The following is a 24,426-nucleotide window of genomic DNA, read 5'->3' as shown; positions in this document are numbered from 1 at the left end:
TATTAATAGTTCTTTGCTGAGAGTTTGATATCACTAATCCAAGGGGGCCCACTTGGTGAGTGATCCTATGTTTATGATTATTGAAGTTAGTTTTTACTTAGTTGCAGTAGAAGTTCATGACTGGATTGTTCCTGCAGCCACTGGAAATAGATCCGTTGACTGTTCCTACATCTAAGACAGAATGGTGTGATTTCTGTTATTTTCATTAGATCATTTCAGCAGTGTTTTGTGAAGCTTTCATGTAGCCTTTTATGATTTCCATTCCTGCCTTTCCTTTCTACATAATGTTAGTCATTGCAGTAATGCAGAATAATCATTTAAGGAGCTTAGTGCATATATATTGCAGACCCATTTCAAGTTTTACGTTCCTAGATTGACAACTAAATTTACACCAGCCATGAAAATAGTAAACTCTACCATATGAATGTCCAAACTTCAGATTAAGATTTCAATTAGAGGTATTATTATTGTCATTATAGTTGGGGTAGACACCTGTGGATGCAAAGGCTACTAATACTGGTGATGTTTTAGCAACATTTCTTGGATCTTCCCATATTGCTAGTACAGGAACATTGCCAGTCACATTTCTGGTGACTAAGGATTTCATTTCCATAAAGATAGAGAAGGTCCCATGTACTTTAAAATATTTTTATTATTATTATATATAATCCAATTGAAATTTACTTATTGATCACTCTTTTTAGACTAATGATTCCATGATCATTTTGTAGGAAATGAAGTTTTTTATAAACATCTAAATGATATTACATTGGAGATCTTTGAGCCCACCATACGTACATGATGGAATGCCCAAAATCAAGATTTAAAAGATAAGATCATTAACCGTTTAGTTGTTCTATTGGTAATAACACATTCAACTGAACCAAGGTCCTTAAGAAATCTGGTACCTATCTAAAGTATGTGAGGGACCAATATAGGTCACATTTATAGAAGAACAAAAAGTACGAGCATCCCCCCATGATTCTGGAGATGGAGTGGAAGGACCTGGTGTCAGATGGAAAGGAGAAGGTTGAAAAGAAAAAAGGAAAGACACCACTGGGCTAGGGATGGTATGTGATACTATCAAGAATATAATAATATATTGATTACTCTTTCTTTTTACATAATCTAACGTATTTCAAACTTTTCATAGGTTGTCTGACACATCGAAGGCAACAAAGGAAATAATAGAAAAACATGAGCATCACAAACTTGGCTCTGGTGGTTATATGTAATTTTCTGCATGAATTGTAAGTATCAATAAATAAAATATTGCATCCAAATAATAAATTACAAATAATTTTGGTTGTATCACACCATAGAAGAAAAATTCACGATCTTATGCAAAAATGTAGGGCTCTGAATTCAATAGAGTGCCCACAAAAGAGGACCTAAATATTTCCTTTTAGCAAGGCTATGGAGCTGTGGTTGAATGCCTAAGAGTCTTGATTGGGAAAACAGAAGCTTCCACTACATCCAACATGCAGGTAAATAAACTCAATGAAGTTTATTAAAATTGAATAGTTGTGCAATCTATTGAATATTAATTTCCACCATAAAGTAATTATGTGCCTATTTGTTTTAAACAGACAAGCAATTAAAATAGTGCACATGACATTGGAATGTAGCTTGGTGAGTGTGGAGCACAACCTGCAGATGAAGGTCATGGTGTGCATCCTGATATTGGATGTATTCATGTGCTATACAAAACATAGTATGGATTAATACAATAAAAAGTCTTTAATTTCAATTGGTATTTTAATTAATGTAATCTTTCGTGTTTCAATTTTAGAGCTTGTAGAGCGTGATCAACATGGTGAGCATGAATAGGCTAGACAATATTGGGAATATGATGTGGCCCCATCAGGTAAAGAGGACCACTCTAATGTTTTGGATTAAGGAAAAAAATAGGTTTTGAAGGGACCCTGAAACCCTTTACAGAGAAGATTCTAAAAGGCTTAGAATCAAAGCATTAGAAGATCCAAAACAAAACAAGCTACAAAAGATAAGAAAATACATAGAATAGCTCATAAACCAGCAAATGCCCAAATGGGCAGACAAAAGACTAGCAAAGAACCAGATTACAAAACACAAAACCATAGAAACATAGAAAAGACAACACAATTATATGAGGCTCTTAAGGGTCTCAGCGACCTCAACCTTCAATAGGCGTATCTTGTTAGTAGCCATCCTCATGTCTTTGTAATCCACGCTTTGAGTCTCATCTTTTTTCTTCATGTTGCCCCGAGTCCGCTTATAAGGGCCTTGATCAACCCAACTCTTCCCATTATCATCACCAATATTGATCAGAACTTTCTCCTATTGCACTTTGTCAAAACTATTTACCATGGCATTCATGGCTTCCATAGTCTATTTGACAATCTTGTGAGTATTGGCCATAATTGTAATGAGAGTGACTTGAATATTCTTATAGTTTTCTTCCACGTGGGTGAGCCTATCCTCAAATATTTTTTGCATCTAATCAATGTCCTCAACAACTCTGTTGATGCATTCCACCACTGGTTTTGTTTCCTCTTTCATCCATTTCCCGTTATCTTTCTGATTTTCCTGAGTAGTGACCACAGGAATAGCTTTCATCGTGCTACCCAAAGCCCTTTGGTTGAGTTTGACTTCTTTAAGCTCATGGAAGATCCACTTAAACATGCTAAAAGTATCAATGGTGTGGTCCCTGACCATTCCCAGAATATTGTCATAGTCATCCCTCTTATCATTGAGCTTTGCACTCTTCACATGAAGGTCCTTGGTGGTAATCTGTGAAAGTGACGAAGGGGGCGGCAAAGGGGACTTCTCAAGGTTCTAGCTATCAGGCTTCATGCAAGCCCTATTAGCTCCTGTGGATCCCTCAAAATTTTCCTTATTACGACTAGACATAGGGGAATCCTTGCCATCCGAAGTGGACAAGGAACAAACAACCAATTGTTTCCGCACATTCCTACCCTTACCCAAAGAAGATTTAGCCTTTGGGGAAATCTCATATTTGGCTTTTTTATGAGGGGAGGAGAATCCGCCTTAGAGTCTGAGTTGTACTCCTCACCTCCTGACTCCCCACCGCTATTGTCATCCTTAGAAGAAGTAGGCATATAATCAGACGGGGCAGGGAGGGCATGAAAATAGGAGTCAATAAGCACCAAAATCCCTTCGTGGAGGATAGGGAACTTGATAGGGTTATTTTTATGGTCCCTAAAATTACCCCTCAAGTAAGACATTAGATAAAAAAGGACACCTTGACACCATGATAGAAGTGATTCCGAAGCATAAAATGATGACCATAAACCCTAGTGAACCGACCATCAAGAGTGAAATATTCCATAATTACCCTGAGGAGTTTCACCCAGAATTCCTTGATGACAGAGATGTCCTAGTAGCTCATAGTTTTCTTCACCATCTTGGCCCTCTCCTCTTCATTTTTAGGGAAGTTTTACACCACCATGTCTGTATAGTTTATGTCCCTATAATATTTCATCTCATTGACCAAGAGACCAGTGACCTGTGCAATCAAACTCTCATCAATTAGCACCTTGTGCCCATGCAGAGTGATAGTGCCATCTTTCCAATGCTTATTGAAATAGGTTGTCACGTCCTTATTTCTCCCCTGTAACCTCTCAATATATGGACTGACACCCCCTTTCCCCAAGAGCCTCCATATTTTCTTGTCCTTCTTGAGTTGCACACAACTTAGAGGTTCAATTCTCTTCCTAGCCCCACCCATTCTTCTCTTCACTCTGTGACTAAAGAAACTCACGGCTTGCAAACTGAGAAAGAAAGCCCAAATAAAGCCAATATCTACCCACAAAGCATGCAAATTAATCCTGCAATAATTACAATGACCACTATAAACACATGTCATATGAAGAAATGGGCCGATCTTTCTAGATACATATCTAATTATAATGACAAAAGTACTCATAAAATTAGCTTCCTCGACTTTTTTCATGAAGAGAAAGCATATAGAGTTCAGTGACTGATTTATCCTCATTGGTCCAGCTGATTTGGTAAGTACTTCTCACTCCCTTATTAGCTAAGTAGTCTGCCACATAGTTGGACTCCTTAAAAACATAGGATATGAAGCATTGATCAAAAGAGTTAATAATTGACCTAGCCTTATTAATCTAGACTTCGACATTCCAAGAGGGCTTCGATATACCTTTAAGATAGTTAATAATATTTTTGGAATCACCCTCCACCCACACAAGCTTGTATTTATGTTTTCTAGCTAAATTGAGTCCTTGGCATGCTCCTATGACTTCAGCAAGGTGGTTAGTTTGAATTCCCAATGGGAGCGCCACCACTAAAACAAGATTGCCATTATGATCTCGCAACACTCCCCCACAAGGACAAATCTAATGTTATTTTTAACATATATATTTAATTACAATTGGTGTTTTAATTAATGTAACCTTTCATGTTTCAACTCCAGAGGGTTTAGAGGGTGTTCAACATGTTGAGCATGAGGCTATAAGATAAGATTAGGAACATGATGTGGGCTCAACAGGTAAAGAGCACCACTCTGATGTTCTTTAAACATATATATTTAATTGCAATTGGTGTATTAATTAATGTAACCTTTTGTGTTTCAACTTTAGAGGATTTAGAGGGTGTTTATCATGTTGAGAATGAGGCTGTAAGACAAGATCATGAACATGATGTGGCCCCATCAGGTAAAGAGTGCCACTCTAATGTTCTTTTTAATTAATGAAATACTTTTAACAATAATAATAAAACATGTCAATTTAACATTTCTTTGTTATTGCAACAGACGCCCCCTTGCAGCAGCCTCCACATCGTGAGTACACGACTAGACATATAGTAAGATCATGAGTAGAGGGCATAACAACTGAAGGAGGGACAAATGATTTAGAAAAACTCCACTTCTTTATCTAGCTACAAAAAAGAAACCAAAAAAAGAGATTGTAATCATACTATGACAACCATTTTTTTGATAATATGTTAATGAATGTTAAAAATTGATATTTTTGACAATCATATTTTTTATAATATCTAAAAAGTGAAAGAATGAAGGTAAATATGTTAATTAATTAATGTTATATGTTAATGAATGCATGTTATATGTTATTAGTGGATGAATTAATGATTAATGTTGTCTGATCGAGTATGGGGATAGTCGATAAAGGTATATTTAACATGATTCCATCAAGAGATGGCAGGTGTGGAGGTTTGTAAGGAGATTTGATAATGAAAACTAATAAAATTTGTCATTTTCGTTCAGGCTTTAGATCTCGATGACAGCAGTACTCCAAGGATATAATGTTATTTGGTTTCAAATAGTCTTTTATATAACAGGGCATGTTGATAAATATCTTTCCATTCATTAAAGTCCAATTTCAAAAGGACGAAGTATAAGGAAATGAAGTTTTGGTAACAAGATGACCAACTGTCATACGGTTCTACAACTTTATGTATTAGTGATATCAATGTTTATTATTCATGTTATCTTGATGTACATATAAATGCTCTGATACTTTTGACTCTCTACTTTTGATTCTTAATTGTTGAGCACTAAGTTGTTGTTGCTTTCATTACATTGTCCTATTACTACAAATTAATGATGTTTCATGTAGCTTCCATCAGGTAGCAATGTACTATTACACTATCAGCATAATAAAAACCTGCTAAAATGACAGTATAAGTCATTCCAATGACATACTATCAATTCTCCTCTATCGACATTGGTATCCCGAAACCCAATCCCATCAGAATCCCCAACACTATCAGAATTGCATAGAAAGGATAACTCGACAATATAGACTTATTCTGAAAATGCACCTCAGAATACTATCGGCATAGCTATACCGATCAAGACTCATCGGCCAGATTTATAATATCATAATAGTACAAAAAATTTAAATCGACAGTAGAAATTATTCCAATCACTTGGCCATTGGATAAGCTATCCTGATAAATCTTCTCAAGCAAAAAACTAACTATCTGTAAATTATCCCAATATGCTTCCATTGAGTCCAGAATAATTTTTGATCGATTTTTTTTAATTTTAAAAAGTTGTTGTGTTTCGTCACAATTTTGACGAAAATAGATATAGACATATCTTAAAATCATTTATTGTCATCAAACCTTCGATGTACAAAGCCCGATGAACCACAAACATTTTCGATGAGGTTGTTGCACACACGACGTTGATTTCATCAAAATAAGAATGAAAGTTTTCTCCACCTTGTCAGAAAATAGACGACAGTTCGGTGTATTTTCGACAATTTCAAATAGGCGTTTTACAACATTCTGTGGTTTTTTTTTCGTCTTTTGTCGATAGAGAGATGAAAATTTGTGACGAACACCGCAAATATTTCCCTTGCCACCGACCAATAATTTTTGGTCATCGGTTTGATGAGAAAAGAAAACGTCGTTACAGTGACTAAATTCCAATGAAGAAATTCAAACTAAGGTTTCATTGGTAAATCAACAATATTTCGTCACTATGTCACCAAACATTCGCCTGAAATTGGAGTCAAATACAGTAGTCTAGAATAGGTCAAGTTGTTATCTCTAGAAATAAAGATATGATTTTCCATGGTGTGGTACATATGGATATAGTATGTCAAGTTGTAGGCACATGCATAGATCTACTCCCTTCTATGATAGGAAGAGTCCATTTTCCATCTCAAGAAATATGAATGGGATTTGTTGTGGCTGCAATAAAGTTGGTCATAGGAGTAATATGTGTAGAGGGAAAACATATCAGTCTAATGGAAGCTCCTACACTTCCTCCTACAATAAAAATGTAATAAATAACAATAATGGTCATCATGAAAGACAAGTTTTTGCATGGAACAAAATAAAAAATGTTCATAGAATATCAAGAAATCATTTTGTTCCATTGGCTAGTCACGCTAATATGGTTTGGAGAAGGAAAACAAGTCAAGTCAGCAGAAATCCTTCTACTCCCTTGTTTACTGAGAGAAAAGTGTGCTACGACTGCAACAACTTTGGCCACACTGCAAAATATTGTAGATCAAGGGTGGTAAAGAAAAGGAAGTGATATCCCTAAAAATGATTGCACAAGAATTTTCATTTTTGAGCTTAAATATTGATCATTCTGGTTTTATTGTGTTCTATGTCAAAGTTAAAAGTCTAGGGTTTAGGGTTCATCAAATTTTCCTAAGCCTTGTGAAGAAAAAACCTTAACATTTTTATATTTTGTCATTAATTTTTCCACTTAGGTGGAGGGTTGGTTACCATTGGCGGGGCCCATTTTATTTCCTAAGCACTAGGTTGTGTTAGACCGGTCTATCTAATGAATTTCCTAGGTTGCACAAAAAATTTCCCTATGGTCGGTTTCATTTTAATTTTTGCGTTTGTGCCCATAATTTTCCTAAGTCCAAAATTTTTAAGTATTTTGGTCGGTGGATAAAGGTAGGTTAGATCTAATGGCCTACGATTCCACGTGATCAAAAATGCAAGGAAGATAAAGACCACGACATCACAAGATGATGCCATGTGTTTTCAATGGAGAGAGGCAAGTTGGCAATGTAAATTTTCAAAACCTCATGTTACCAGTTCTCAAGAGGTAAATACCAGTTTACTGATGGCCCTATCAATTGACACGTGTTGCAAATGGATGGTGATGTTATGTTCTGGGTGAAAAGGGGCTCAATTTTTAAATATGAAAAGGTTAGTAGGCACTATGTTGAAATGGTAAAGTGCAAACATGTCTGATGGCCCTCGTATCCCCAAGATAGAAGTTGCAAGAAGGTTATGGACCGTGGCATCATGAGATGATGCCACATGTCTTGATCTGACCAAGAAGACCGATAATGGGGCTGCTAACAACGTTAGGTTAAGAGATGATATGGCATTGATTTGTCACAGTTTTTATGGGTCCGCAAGCACCGATAGAAGGTCAATTGCCACGTTGACTATTAATGATCATTTGATCTACCAGGCTGGGCAGGATCTATGGCTGAGTTTCAAATTTGAATTTAAAAAGGGTCATTAAAGGTATTGGTTGTAGCCCGCGTGGGAAAGATAGGATGAGTAGGATGCAAACTTGTCAACTTAGGATAAATAGTGACAAGTTTGAAGTTTTTGAATGTTGATTCATCCCTGAGGGAGATTGTGGAAGGTCTTTGTTGGGTAAAGGACTGACTATACAAGTAAGGATGATATTTTAGAGGCATGAATGGATTGGGATAGCTTCAAGTTTAGATATGATGGATCACGAGTTCCTCGATGAAGTCAGAGATTTCTTATCGATGGAGATTCAGAAGTAGAAGGTTGTACACTCAATAAGGAATAAGATCAGAACAAAATTATTCATGCAAGGTGAACATATGTAGGTGGCAATGGATTGATGGCCTAGAGATGATGGTGACCTAGGTTGTAGGCATGATTGTTGGAATCCATAGCTGGCAGGATGAGCAGAAAATATCAGGATGATGATTCTTCACATAGATTAGCACTGACATTTTGAGTTGAATTTTGATTATAAATTTACTAGGACTATGATAAATGGGTAGAAAAGGATACAAACTTTGTCATTTTCTGAGAGTGGTTTTTCATCAGTAAAAAGATGGTGTTTGAAGAGGATTATGCATGGAGTCATTGCATGTTTTTTGACACTGGATGGATGTTTTTTCTCTGGTATGAGGTTGCTCATTGTCAGAGGGGTTGTGAAAGTTTTGAGGATTGTCAAAGGGGACATGAAAGCCTTTTCTTATCATAAAAAGCCACCCATGACATATCCTTTGTTCTTACTCTACCAATTGTTGGCAAAGTGTTTGAGGAAGCAGGTCACAGGGAACTGAAAGAAGGATTTGTTCGAGTAAAGAGTGGAAGCTAGTCGTCTCTGCAACGACATGGAAGCCGCAATACCTTCTCAACATATTATGTTTACCCTCAAGCTCCTCTTTCCACTTCCTCTAATCCGTGGCATAAAGGTTGGAGATCTTCCTTTAATTTGGGGGTGATTTTACTTGCTAGGATTTTTTTTCCTTTTCAAGAAGGGAAATATTATGTAGAACAAATTGAGCATCTCAGGGTCCATCCAAAGCTATTAGGGTGATATCAGCACAACTTAAGTCTTTTTGTTTCTACCAATAAGTAGTTGAATATTTTGGTTCCACCTCATCACAAGTACCAACGTATGGATAGAGAATATTTTTGTAATAGAATTGCATACAACCCCCTTGACTTGGTCTTTTGGTGACATGTGTCTTTAGGCCTAAAGCTTGTTGCTCCATTGTTTTCTATAAAAGGGAAATCAAGGCCATAAGTTAGGGTTCCAAAATTTCTGAAGAGGGTCTCTTTAGGTAGCTCTGGTCTACAAGATTAGGTTTCGGTAGTTTTTGGGAAGTCATGCGAAAATAGAAGGAACTGTAATGTCATTTTTGCAGAGTAGAAACAACGAAATAGTTGCCAGTTTCATATCTCAAGTGGGTTATTCTGTAAATGAAATGTTTCTTGTTGTCTGATAAAAGATAGCTTATGAGACTAATACAGATATATTTTCAAATCTTTACTCTCTTGTGTACAATTTTATTTTCTTTTGAGTTAATAGGATCAGGGGTTTCATTTACTTATTGCATTGTTATGATGTATGTAGTTTTCCATTCTGTGCTTTAATCCAAGGGGTTAATTAAAAATGCTTGTACCAGGATTTGATAAGTAGATCGGGTAATAGATTGCAGTTGGAACGATATTGTAAGGCAGTACCATTTAAGATTAAATTAGTTATTAGATAAGTTTCTATCAAATTTCAATAATGTTTCAAAGACTTTGTAGCCCAATGGATAAGGCACTGGTACTTGCTAGCAGATGTCGATATGTTTTTGGTTTCTTGTCTATTTTATTTGTGACTTGTCAAAAATATTTTAAATATCAGAATGTCATTTCTAAATTTTTAATGTATTTTTTGATTTGTCCCACCCATCTCATGCTCCATTTTAAGGTCGAGGATCACTGAAGGATTTGTCATCCTTGAGCATTCTCCCTTTCTATCAAGCCCTTTTATGAGATAATCTTCTCTATTTTCTATAAATTCCTAAGTGTGGTGCAGAGATCAAGAAGTTCACTGAAGGTATTACCCCCCCAGGTTTTGCAGAGCCCAAAGTGTAGAAGGATTTATAGAAAATCCTTGTCGTAGTTGGTCCAAGCCTAAAGAATATTGACAGTTGGAAGTGCCTTTTCATAGTTATTCAAAGGAATCAACTTAGTCTCTGCCCTGTGGCAATGTAAACCCATTTTTGAGAACCAACAAGAAGATGATAAATACTACTCCAAATATTGCAAATGAGAAACAAAGGGAGATCAAGCCAATCTGGAGGAGGCCAAGAAGGTGAGAAATGAAAGAATATATTCATGAGCAGGAACTGTTCATTCCTTGCACATCTAATATCTCCTCAAGCTTAAGGAGATGCAGGACCTTAAGAGGAGCTACATATTGATCACATCTTTCATCCCCAATTTTGAAAAGTGCTACTGTAAAAGTTTATTAGACAAGAAACAATAATAGGGATGTTGATTAAAATGATGATTGTTTATGTATAGTTTGATTGATGATTGGGTTAGTTAAGATATTTTATATCTATTGTAATTGCTTGTATTGGTGAGGTTTATGCCTTGGTATAATATCAAGCTCTGACATTGTTGGCATACATTTATAGTTTGTTGTAAAATGGCTCTAGATTGTGGTGCATACTTGTATACATAAGGATGGGTATAGCTGCAAGTAGTGAAAATATATTGAAGACAGTCCATAGTGAATTGCACTCAGCATGGAAGAATGAAAGAATGATGCAACACATAAGAGAGTAGACAATAATGAGAAGAGGTGTTGAGAGTATGTGTACAATAGATAGAAGAGAACAGTGGAATGGCCAACAATGGTGTTGATTGATTCAAGGCTATGGAAGAATCTTTGTAGTAGTGGAATAAAAATAATAAATATGATCAGTAATTTGCAGCAGAAGAAAGGAAGGAGATGTATAGAATAGGCTAATGCACATTAAAATAGAGGTAGGCCCAGTTATAAGGATGTCAAGACAATAGATGCAACTATGAGACAATAATAGACACACAGTAAGTAGTGAAAAGATAGTGACAAAATTAACAATATGAAGACAACCTTCAGAAGATCAGAAGGCTGCAATAAGAGAATTTATAGTTCTGAATGCAATCATGAGACAAAGCATTGGATAGAAGGCATAGAGGCCTATGGTTCAAGGGGAGCTTATAGCTTCATATTATCCATCCTTGAACCCATGCATTTGCTTCGACGATGATGGAGCATAATGGTTGTGGCTCTTAGGGGGAGATAGTTGTTAGACAAGGTCAAAAAGATAATTCCAGGTGTTTTTGTTGCATAAGAAGACAAAGATTAGTTGTTGTTGTACACATCGTGTTATTGATCTTGTGTATAGTGCAGTTTCAAATGAGGAGTGACCTATGTGTTAGACACAATGTGCCACTGAGAGGGAGGGGTGAATCAATGGTTTACAAACTTTTCCCTTTATCTACCCTATGTGTGAACACCGGTTATCATCCTATTACCAAGTGGGTCTACTGGTAAGATAAATCAAGACAATGCAATGCAAGCATACACAAGGGAACATCCCATAACACCAATATATACGAGGAAAACCCAAGATGGGAAAAACCTCGGTGAGAAATGCTGCTGGAGTCTACTGCTCCAATCTAGCCTTACAAAGAAACACTTCGGTTACAACATTTAGGGCACCAATCTAAGGAGTACCACTCCTATAGTTTATGGACACCAACCCAAAGGAGATGCAACCCCTGTTATTTATGGGCACCAAGATAAAGGAGCTACAACACTTGCACTGAGCACCAACCCAATGATCTTCAAAGAATCATTATCAAATACAAAATTAGTAACCTGTTACAAGTGAATCTTGCAACCACTGCATATAATCTCTCTATCGGTATCACTCCTTCTTTGTCTTACCAGTTCTTTACTCTTCCTATCACTCTATCTTTCTTCGGCTTTCTATTGGATCACTATCTTCTACTCTTTGCTACACTCTTTTTTTGTTGCCTTATCGATTCTGCTCTACCAATTACCCCTACTCTATTTCTTCTCTATTAGTTCATTGCCTTTTCTTCTTCACCATTTAACTAGCATTTGTTCTGAAATACTTCTTTACTTATGGCCTTGACCTTATCGATTAATACCCTCTCACTGGTTGCATCTCCAACACAGTTTATATAATCTTCGATGGAGTTACTGAATGGTTGGCTCTTTGTTTCTCTTTCATGTACTGCACACTTCAACATTCAGCATGCAACACTATCATCTCCTGGTCTTTGGTCTACATACATATATCCAGGTTTTCCTACCAAAACACAAATTCAAACACTAGCGAGATTAGGGTTTCTTCTTCAACCAATGAGCCATACCATATTTAATCAAATCTCCTCAAATCATGTCTCAAAGATGATTTCTTGTACATCACTACCAACATCGTGCCTTCCAGTGCATGCCTTCCATCTTTAGCAATCTGCATTTAATATGTCGGCTCATGTATATCTTTTGGTTAATCGCCATAAATGGTTTGATGGTTTGCTTCACCTACTTCAATCTATATCCATACATCCTGCATCGATCATTGTATTCCATGGATCCAATCTAATACATCGTGCCTCAAGCCACAACCCCTCAGCAACTCAACCCACAATAGTCACAGTCAACATTAAATGTTGACCAACTCTACAACAACCTCATCTTCATGGCACTTCACCGACCTCTGCAATCTTGCCACTGCAAGTCCACGTGGCATCCTTGTTGGTACCCATCTCATCTTAGACCTCTATGTCAGTTCAGATAGGATCACCGACCAAACACTCAATAGGTGCACACCTACCAGACATCTAACACTACCAGTTCTCTAGTAACCCTGCTGGTATGTCATCTCTGAGCACCTTTGTCGCTATCCACCTTAGCTCTCTTGAAGGACACATCATGTGTATCTTCATCAGACTGAGAGCCCTTCACCTTTCTCTCTATGTCCACTTGGTTTTATATCAGTATTCTCATTGTTTACCAATTTTCATGTTTCTGACTTCATACCAGTAGTGTGCATGATATCTTCATGCCAACTATCTCCATTTGTTTTGCATCTGTGGGAACACCACTTTCCATTTGCATACTAGTAACTCCATGTTTGCAACTATAGAGCCTCATTTTCATTTGACTAGTTCTCTTCTCAACCATTTTTCCAAGAAGGTAAACTCACCATCTTAACTCTTCCTTCTCTACCCTGGTAGCACATCATGTCTTCATACACTGATCCAGTGTTCATCTTTGATCTCACATTCTAGAGGCTTTCTCATCTTCCACTTGGTCATCTGATTTGTGCATCCAATCACCTTCCTTGGCCTACTCTAGCAGTCTTATCTGGGAGAGTCACAATGTATGCCAAGTAAAACTGGGATAAGAAAGGCATTACCACTTACTGGTGGGAAAGGATCTATGTCACCTGCTGGTATTAATATGACATCCCTGAGGAGTAGATGCATCTTCAACTTGACATATAACTAGGTAGCTTTCCCATATGTCATCCTTTCTTACTAAAGCAACACATTCTCTGTCACTCGTCTCTTCATCCGGTGGGAGTCCTATTGTATAACATTCAACTCTTACCAGTGGAATGCACATGCTTCACCTCCGATGTTGATGTGATTCTTGTAACATTTTGGTTGGCAGCCACTCAATGCCAACACATTAATTACCGGTCATTATACCATACCAGTCTCCATTGCATGTCAACAACACATGCCAACACTGACTTGTGTATCGGTAACCTACAATACTTGGCTGACATCAATGTCGCTAGTACACTTTGATCTCCCAGAACAGTTATTCTATACCGGTTGACATCAATGACACATGTAGTATCCAGCATACCACATATTCTCTCTCTCCCCCTTTTTCTCTATAGGATTCTCCTCCTCCTTCAACCATCATTTGTTATATTTTCTCAAGTCACAACACTTGAGATGGAGGGTACAACCACCATCTGACACTAATTGCCCAACAATTGAGTGTATATGCATACCGGATATATGCATATGCAATACTGAAACAAATTGAAAACCCATGTGTCAGTGAATATACCATACCTACTAGTCAAACTACATCATCTCCCCTTGATATGGAGAAGCCATTGTGACCCCAAAATGATGATACCAAGTGTTGAAGCTAACATTGATACCAATTGTATCTCTTTTGACACCAAATGTATGTTCTCTTGTGTAGGTAGCTTACATCTCCCTGTATACCAGTCCATGGTGCAACAACAATGGCACTTGATTTCCTCCTATGTCAAGTGTATCAGGCACCAATTACAAGATATGACTGTGAACTCCCCCTGAATCACAACCCTCGGGTCTTCATCTTTTGTCAAGTCCTAAACCAGTACCCCAAATTAACCACAATGCCAGGTCATATTGACACATGTCAACACTCACACCGGTTGACATCATGATGTCTTCATATGCATGGGATTGGCTACTGGTCCAACACATTGTCATGTAGGACAACTTTTGATATAATCAGAGACATAAACTCATCTGACCAAGCCACCAGAGCCACTACACCACAATCGGAACATATTTACCCACATATTCTTCAATACCGGTGACTATCCCTACCGGCAACATACTCCACCTGTCAGTTTACTGTACCAATTTAGTATCTCTGCCAGTATACTTTGTCTGTTGGCTCTCCTTTCATTGTCACATCCTATTTTGACACTTGTAGCAGTGATCCATCTCACCCATGTGAATGTGTAGCCAAGATATCCATTTGCACACATTCTTTTATCTCATCTTTTTCATCATGTCATTGATTTCCCATCCTTTCCTATGTCCTTCTCAACATTAGGGGGTGAATGATCTGATCAATATATTGCTCCACCTAAGGATCTGTGTCTCCTTTAAACTTTACGAGATATCACCTGTGCATTGAGTGCACAGTGTTGGTCCATGGTTAGTTCTCTTCCTTCTTCCTCCATACCTACTTGGACTCCCTCCTCTTCTCATTTGTATCCTTTGGAGTAGGTCTCATCTTCTTCTACTGATAGTTATTTGTATTGGAAAATTTTGTAGTGTGACAGGTTACGTTGCCATAGAAACATATTGTACTCATCCCAACTAGATGATTGAAAGACCTTCTATCAGACCAGATTGATCTTCTTCTCAGGGTCATGCCATTGTAGCCCGCTACCGGTTTCAACTAACATCTTGATCTTGCAGGAGCATCTCTTCTTTGGGCATAGTTGTTATGCCAACTGTCATATGCATGAAACATCTTCTTCCTGCACAAATTACTTCTATGACCAGATCCATTGCAATTATAACATATAAAATTTATATTTCTTGCGGTAGAAAATGGACTCTGGTTAGCATAACCGGGAGTTGGCTTATGCAAGTTTCTACATTCTGATGTTTTATGCTTAAATACATTACATCTTCTACAAATTGAATTTCTATTCCTAGACATCTTTTTACATTCCTCGGTCCTATGGCCATATCCTTTACAAGAAAAACAGTAACTGGAGAATGGAGACATATTACTTACAAATTCATTTTGCCAAACATGAGGTGATCTGACTGGTTTGGCTTCTCCACTTCTACTTCTTCACAGTGTTGCATCCTTTTGTCTTCCACCGGTGGGGAGTCTCTTAGGCTACTTTCTTGCACTCTTGTTTCTTATGAGCCCATCTTCTCTCAACTTTCTCTTTCCTTTAGGATCTGCATTGTTTCTTCTTGTTACACTGATCTTCATTTTTAGCCTCAAGTCCTCACCAATTGTAGCTAGGTCAACCTTCTTTCTTGGTGCACCTCATACTATAAAGGTCTGACCCTTGTTATCTCCATAAGAGGAGACAAACTGAATTTCCTTGTGAGAGACATCCTCACTTGTGGAGCATTCATCAACAGCATATCCTAATCCTCTGGTATCCTTGGTGTATTTTTGTTTACTCAAAATTTTGTGCAAGGCCTCAGTACTACCATCATACCTAATCCTTACCTTGAGCTCAGTTTGACACTTCTTAAGGTCTTTCTTGATGCTCTCCATTTCTCCTTTTAGGTCCTTACATTCTTTGTCCTTTATCTTCACTTCTAGTTGGAGATCCTCACATCTTCTCTCCTTAGCATCAAAGATTGATTTCTATTCACCAGTCAATCCTTTTGCCTCTTCTAGTTGAGATTTTAATATGCAGATATTATTATTTGATTATTCAAGGCATATTCTCAACCACCTGCATTCTTCATGAACTGAATCTTTGTACCTTTTAAATTCCCTTCTAACATTTTGCAGCTCTTCTAGCGCACTTACCAGTTCACATTCAAGATCTACTTCGGCTTCTTCTTAATCATCACTCCGAAACACATCTTGGCAGTAAGAGTGATCTTCATGATTACTCTCTGATGTATGCCTCTCATCTTCTGATTCTTGAGCCATAAAGAGGTGAGTTTCCTCTTCATCGTTTCTACTGCTGCTAACAGATTTACCTTCATCATCTAGAGATACACATGCTTCATTTATTTTCTTGTTTCCACAAACTGGTTATGTTGTGCAAGGTTCATTGCCATACCGTTTCTTCAATCTGTCCCATAGGCTTTTAGCAGATCTACACTTATCTACCTATGAAGAAACATCACTGGACAGTCCACTGAATATAGCCTTCATGGCTTCTTCGTTACACCAAGATTTTCTTTCTACATCTGAATCAGTGGGAGGACTAACTTTACTAGGGAAGCCATTTACAACAAGTATCCATACATCAAACCCTAGAGAGGATAGGTAGACTTCCATTCTACAAATCCAAATGGAATAGTTTGAACCATCAAAAATCGGAGCAGAGATTGACACTAAACAAACTTTTGTGTCCTCAAGCCAGAATATACCCAAGCTTGAGAAATCTTATTAACCGGGAACCTAGGCCTCTGATACAAATTGTTAGACACAATGTGCTGCTGAAAGGGGGGATGAATCAATGGTTTACAAACTTTTCCATTTATCTACCCTATGTGTGAATACGGTTATCATCTTATTACCTAGTGGTTCTACTGGTAAGATAAATCAAGACAATGCAATGCAAGAATACACAAGGGCACATCCCATAACACCAGTATATACGAGGAAAACCCAAGATTGGAAAAACCTCAGTGATAAATGTTGTTGGAGTCTACTACTTCAATCCAACCTCACAAAGAAATAGTTTGGTTACAACATTTAGGGCACCAACCCAAGGACTACCACTCTTGTAGTTTATGGGCACCAACCCAAAGGAGCTACAACTCCTGATGTTTATGGGCACCAACCCAAAGGAGCTACAACCCTTGCACCGAGCACCAACCCAGTGATCTTCAAAGAATCATTACCAAATACAAAAGTAGTAACCTGTTACAAGTGAATCTTGCAACCACTGCATATAATCTCTCTACTAGTATCACTCCTTCTCTACCTTATCGGTTCTCTACTCTTCCTTTCACTCTGTCTCTCTTCATCTTTATGTTGGATCACTATCTTGTGCTCTCTACTACACTCTTTTGCTGCTACCTTACCAGTCCTTCTCTATCGATTACCCCTACTCTTTTTCTTCTCTATCGGTTCACTGCCTTTTCTTCTTCACCATTTAACTAGCATTCATGCTGAAATACTTCTTTACTTGTGACCTTGATCTTACCAGTTAATACCCTCTCATCAGTTGCATCTCCAACACATAGTTTATATTATCTTTGATGGATTCACTAAATGGTTGGCTCTTTGCTTCTCTTTCACACTCCACACTTCAACATTCAACATGCAGCATCATCATCTCCTGGTCTTTGGTCTACATACACATATCCAATTTTTCACACCAAAACAAATTCAAACATTGGCGAGATTCGGGTTTCTTCTTCAACCAACGAGCCATACCATATCCAATTAAATCTCCTCAAATCATGTCTCGAAGATTATTGCATGTAAATCACTGCCAACATCATGCCTTCTAGTGTACGCCTTCCATATTTAGCAATCTGTCGGCTCATGTATATCTTTTGGTCAATTGCTATAAATGGTTTGATGGTTTTCTTCACCTACTTCGATCTGTATCCAGACATCCTGCATCGATCTGTGTACTCCATGGATCCGATCTGATATGCCCTACCTCAAGCTGCAACCCCTTAGCAACTCGACCCACAACAATCACAGTCAACATTAAATGTCAAACAACTCTGCAACAACCTCACCTTCATGACACTTCACTGACCTCTACAATCTTGCCACTTCAACTCCATGTGGCATCCTTGTCAATATCCATCTCATCTTAGACCTCTGTGTCAATTCAGACAAGATCACCGACCAAACACTCAATTTGTGCACACCTACCAGACATCTAACCCTACCGATTCTCTAGTAACCCTGTTGGTATGTCATCTTTGAGCACATTTGTCGCCATCCACCTTAGCTCACTATGTCAAACCAACATGGTCACCGACCAATGTCACACAACCGGTGTATTCTTCATACTATGGGTCCCTCTTTACCTACTGGTTAACCTTCTTGCCTTCTCCTTCCTTGTGCTGGTGGATCTTGTTAGCTCGGTCATCAATTGTACCAGTCTTCTGCAGCTCTCTTGAAGGACACATCATGTGCATCTTCATCAAACTAAGATCACTTCACCTTTGTCTCTCTGTCAACTTGGTTGTATGTCGATATTCTCCTTGTTTACCAATTTGCATGTTTATGCCTTCATACTGGTAGTGTGCATGATATCTTCATGCTAAATATCTCCATCCATTTTGCATCTGTGGGACCACTACTTTCCATCTACATATTGGTAACTCCATGTGTGCAATTGCAGAGCCTTAGTTTCATTTGATTGGTTCTCTTCTCAACCGGTTTGCTAGGAAGGCAAACTCATCGTATTAACTCTTCCTTCTCTACCGCAGTAGGAAATCATGTCTTCACACACTAATCCAATGTTCATCTCTGATCTCGCACTCTGGAGGCTTTCTCATCTTCCACTTGGTCATCTAGTTTGTGCATCCAATCACCTGCCTTGGCCTGCTCTAGCAGTCTTATCCCGGAGAGTCATGATTTATGCCAAGTAAAACTGGGATAAGCAAGGCATTACCACTTATTGGTGGGAAAGGATCTATGTCACCTGTTGGTATTAATATGACATCCCTGAGGAGTAGATGCATCTTCAACTTTACATATGACTATGTAGCTTTCCCATATGCCTTCCTTACTTACTGAAGCATCACATTCTCTATCACTCTTCTCTTCATCTGCTGGGATTCTTGTTGTATAACATCCAACTCTTACTGGTGGACTACACATGCTTCATCTTCGATGTTGATGTGATTCTTGTAACATTCTAGTTCATAGCCACTCAATGCCAACACATTACTTACCAATCATCATACCATACCGGTCTCCAGTGCATGTCAACAACACATGCCCACACTGACTTGTGTACCAGTAACCTACAATACTTGGCTGACATCAATGTCACCAATACACTTCAATCTCCCACACCAGTTATGCTATACCGGTTGACATCATTGACAACACAATGCCAACACTGTGTTGTTCCAATAAAGTGTCGAAGGTCAATGGAGGAGAAGATGTGTGGTTGGCAGTTGGTTGTCCCGCCCCTTTGACATTTTCAAAGGGGGAGAGTGATGATTTATGTTGACATCAATGCCAAAGGGGGAGATTTTTGGCATGATGTTCTCATTGATGTCAACAGTTGATAAGTTGTAGTGGATACGATGCAGAGATGATAAGTGTCACATAGATCATCAGAGAGAGAAAGTGCAATTACATAAATGTATTACACATCATGTTAGTTGCAAATAGTTACAAATAGAAGGAAAGATTGAAGTGTGTTATTGGGATGGGCAATTGGTAAAGGATAACACAAGTCATAGTGTGGTGACTGTATTGGGAAAGCTGATCTAAATCAGGAAAAGTATGGTTGCAGTTTGACTAACATGTCATGTTAGTCACACTCTGTTGCATTGATATGTGCATAACACATCATGTTATCACTATTGCTATCTCATGGTCAACTCTCTACATTGAACAAAGGATACTATGACAGGGGATAGATGAGGTGCATAACACATATGTTATCACTATCTACAAAACTGCAAACTATGACAAGGAATGTCAATAACATGGTAAATTAGTCACCCTACCATCATGTAACAAGAAAGACCTACAACAAAATTCCATGTGGGGTAGCAATAAACTGTGATGGAGGAAGTCAATAACATGACAGGTTATGCATCCCCACCATCCCGTGGCATGGAGAATGTAAGATAGATGACCCTGCAAGGTAACACAAAATCAAAGCATTTGGTACACCCCACTATCATGTGCCCCCGCTTTCTTGTAGTGTGAGTGAAGGAAGATGAAAGATAAGGTGGTGTGAAGGGTGAAGCATCCTGCTATCCTACAACCAAGAATCTTAAGAGAAGATAGTCTTGTTGGGTAATAAAATCAAAGAAGAAAAGGTTATCCTACCACCTGGCAACAAGTTAGGCATGGGAAAAATGATCTCATGGGATATGTAAAATACATGAAGGCATGTTATCCCGCGAGCCCATAGGAAGGAAGGATTTGTTGTTTCACGAAGCAAATAACATGCATGTTAGTTACCAATGCACAACACATGAATCCTACATGGATTTCTTCCACATGTGGACCTTTTTGTGAGCTGAGGACTTTGTTGATGGGTCCCACCATCCTCCATGTGGTTGAATGACATGTGAATGTTAGGTACACAAATATTTGTTGACAAGATCTTTGTAACCAAAAAAAGGTGCATGCGTATCGAAGGAGATCTTTCAGTTTGAATAGTAAACAAGAAGAAGAGTAAATGTTGGGTAGAGTTGTAGCTGAAAAAATATATTTTCAAAATAGAGGTTGTGTGGAAAGTAAACAATTATATTACCGAGATTTGATGAGCAAAGAAGGAAAGAGCCATTTAATGTGGACAACTGCAAATCTAAGATAAGAATTTTCTTTGTTGGAGCTATATATTTTTAAATTTCTTTTTAGCGGGAAGATTTGTGTGTATTCTCAAGACAAAAGGTAATTAAAAAGGCAAAGGTTGGTAAAAATTGAAGTGCGGTAATTAATTTTTGGATAGCTGAAGACTAGAATTAAGAGATAAGGTATACTATTATTTAAGTTTCTTGAGAAGATTTTTCTGAATATCTATTTTGGAGGGAAATATTAGTTGTACATAGATTACCACTAAGTGAAGTTAGTGGATTTTTTAGGAGTGGTTGTAGAGTGTGTGTGTGTGTGTGTGTGTGTGTGTGTGTGTGTGTGTGTGTGTGTGTGTGTGTGTGTGTGTGTGTGTGTGTGTGTTGTAGGTGTGCAGAAGAAGATGCTCTGCAAAAAGCAGAGGTTATAGAGACCAGAGAATAGAACATAGAGAATAGAAGAGGGTGCAGAAAGTGTTTTATGCAGGTGCGCATAACATGATGTCAGTATAGGTATAACACTGCAGAAGAGACTGCATGCAGAATTATCAGAGAGTGAAGAGGAGAGAAGAGGAAATAGAAAGAAAAAGAAGAGATAGTAGAATGCAGTTATGAAGACTAGAGACTAGCAACCAGAGATTGCAGAGTCGAGGAAGATAACGCAGTAGGTTATACACACTATGAGGGGAAGAGAAAGAGGATTGACGCAAGATTTAACTAGAGAGAAATATGCAGAGAAGAGTAGAGAACAAAATGTTGGTAGCAGGAGTTGATAGTAGAAGACAGAGTGTAGAGGATAGAGATTGAGAGCAGAAAATAATCAAGTCAATCTCAAGTGCAAAAAATATTGTGAGTTGCAAAACTTCATTTGTAACAAGGTGCTTATTTTTTATTTAAAAATTTACTTATTGTAATTGTCTGAATTGGTGCTCAGATAAGGGGTTGGTGCTCCTTTGGGTTGGTGCCAATAAAGCTATGGGTTGGTTCTCCTTTGGTTTGGTTCCCATAAACACTATAATTAAAGTTTTACTTGTGAGGCTGGATTAGAGTAGTAGACTCTAGCAGCATTTCTCATTGAGGTTTTTCCCCACCGTGAGTATTCCTCGTATATCATGTGTTATGTGCTTTCCTTGTGTATGTGTGAAAATATGTTTAATATCTCTACTCATAGTATATTTACTTATGTTTTAATGTTTTAATTCATATAGTAAGTTCAAGTTTTTTAATTAACATTGATTCACCCCCCCTCTTAGTGGTCCATTTGTGTTCCAACAGTCTTACCCTATTCAAATATAGCTCTGTGTGAAAATACAATACATATAAGTCAACCTAAAGGAGATTTTAATTATGAAATCCCCATATAAGGCATCTCTCTCAATTCATTTTGATATTTATTATTATTGCACCCCATCACTCCAATTCAAGAGCAATTCTTCCTTATTCAAGAGAAAATCCGATACAAGGAGCAATAAACCACATCAAGACATCTTCCATTTATATTTTATTTATTTTTTAATGATGCATTTTATGTGATTTATGATGTTATTGCATAAAAATATGGTGGACTTATCCTAAGAGCATTGCCTCACCTACTAAACGTATAATCACTTACATTCAAGTTCAGATCTAGCCTCGCCCTCAAAAAGAAATCTCTCCAATGTTAGGACCCGGAGGCAACTGAGAGGGGGGGGGGGGGGGGGGGTGAATCATTTGTCTATTTATTTCAACCTAAATATAACTTAATCAAACTTGATACATAATACCGGTAAACCAAACTTAATGTCGATTAACAGTTAATATCAATACCGGTGAAACTTAATGCATGAATCAGAAAGAGAAACAACATCCACAACACATGACACGAAGATTTGTACATGGAAACCCTATAAGGGGAAAAAACACAGTGGGAAACCTTACCCACAATCAAATGATACTACTGCAGATAGTATGTGTATACAAATGGGGTTTGCACATGCAGAAAGGTCAACCGCCTAGAGCTCACTGCTCAATCACAAAATAGGAGTCACACTGACTACAGTTGGATGATTAAATCCAATGATAATGTACTGCTCAAAGTAACATCTCCAATGCTGGATTTAGTACCGGTTAAGCTCTGATTATCTCCTTCTCTATGGTATGCTCATTTGATCTTCAATATTCGCACATACAATGTTACAATACCATAACCATATACATTTTCTTCCTTCTACCTTCTTGCTTCTTTCTTACATTATCTCACAAATGAGATCTTATATATTTACCAAAACCTAAGACCAAATGTGTAGGTCGGCCAATTCAGAATATTACAGTAAAATCAATTACAACAAGTCAAGATGTGATACATCATGTCAGCTCAAAAACAATACCAATTGATTAAATCATCTACATAACGTGTCATGTTGATATAGAATAGATAACGCATGTCGGTCCATAACCTAGACCAATTTGTTGGTAACAACAAATATGTCAACCCAATTAGACCAATAACCAAATCACCAAAACCAAGTGTTCAAACCATGTCTTCAACATAACCAAGTGATCTCCAGATGATAACAAGTCATCCTCAGTGCCGGTGAATAATATAACCTGTCGCTGAACCAAATACCGGTGACTATGCATAAGTCATTGAACTTGCTGGTGAACATAACAAAGACCTCCAGAAGGATAAATGTTGATAAGTGTTGACATCAATGACAAAACCAATGCAACACATCCATAATACCAACAATCTCCCCCTTTGGCATTGATGACAACACAATCAAGGAGTTATGACAAGAGGAAGACTAGCAAATGAAGAGGTATGTTTAATTTCTCAAATTGAACCAACATCTACCATTGAGGCATGTGAAGATAAACATTGGATTATAGCTATGGAAGATGAATTGGAACAAATTGAAAAGAACAATACATGGACATTGGTTCCTCGACCTAAAAACAAAAATATAATTGGAACTAAATTGGTATTCAGAAATAAACTTAATGAATATGGTAAGGTAATCAAAAACAAAACAAGATTAGTGTGTAAAGGCTATTCACAGAAAGAGGGAATTGATTACAATGAAACCTTTGCACCGGTAGCTAGAATTGAGGTAGTTATATTATTTCTTGCATTTGCAACCCACAAGAACTATAAAGTATGTCAAATGGATGTAAAATGTGCATTTCTGAATGGTGGTCTTGAAAAAGAAGTTTACATTGAACAACCTGATGGATTTTCATTGACAAATGATAAAGATATGGTTTGCAGATTAAGGAAAACTTTATATGGATTGAGGCAAGCTCCTAGAGCTTGGTATGCTAGATTGGACAAGTATCTTTTGAAGCTTGGTTACACTAAAGGTAATGTTGACATCAACTTATATTTCAAAGTGACTAATCAAGACATCTTGGTTATTGAAGTTTTTGTTGATGACATCATTT

The sequence above is a fragment of the Cryptomeria japonica genome, chromosome 3 (genome assembly GCF_030272615.1).
Source record: "Cryptomeria japonica chromosome 3, Sugi_1.0, whole genome shotgun sequence".
NCBI classification, from domain to species: Eukaryota; Viridiplantae; Streptophyta; class Pinopsida; order Cupressales; family Cupressaceae; genus Cryptomeria; species Cryptomeria japonica.
The sequence above is the reverse complement of the archived record's forward strand: the minus strand, read 5'-3'. Positions refer to the sequence as shown.